Consider the following 335-nt stretch of genomic DNA (forward strand, 5'->3'; position numbering starts at 1 on the left):
AGGACAGACCTGCACCGTCCCTGCTCTGGGTGCCACCTGGACGGACCCCTCGCTGCGGGGCAGGAAACGAACCGTCCCGTCTGCCCAGGCCTGAGGGGCCCCGAACACTGCAGTTAGGTTCCCGGATGAGAAACCACCCCCCGCCCCCACTGCGAGCTCCACAGAGGTGGGGAAATGACAGAAAGACCCAGGAGTCCCGGGCACCAACCCTCTCACTGTCCCCTGCGTTGCCTCTGTCTTCACAGAAACACAAAACATCCTGTTTCTCGTCTCCTCTCCCCTCAAGCACCCTGACCCTGGGGGAATCACTTGGCCCGTCCCTCACTCCAAATGAC

The sequence above is a fragment of the Propithecus coquereli genome, unplaced genomic scaffold (genome assembly GCF_000956105.1).
Source record: "Propithecus coquereli isolate 6110/MARCELLA unplaced genomic scaffold, Pcoq_1.0 Scaffold404, whole genome shotgun sequence".
In the NCBI taxonomy this organism is placed as follows: domain Eukaryota; kingdom Metazoa; phylum Chordata; class Mammalia; order Primates; family Indriidae; genus Propithecus; species Propithecus coquereli.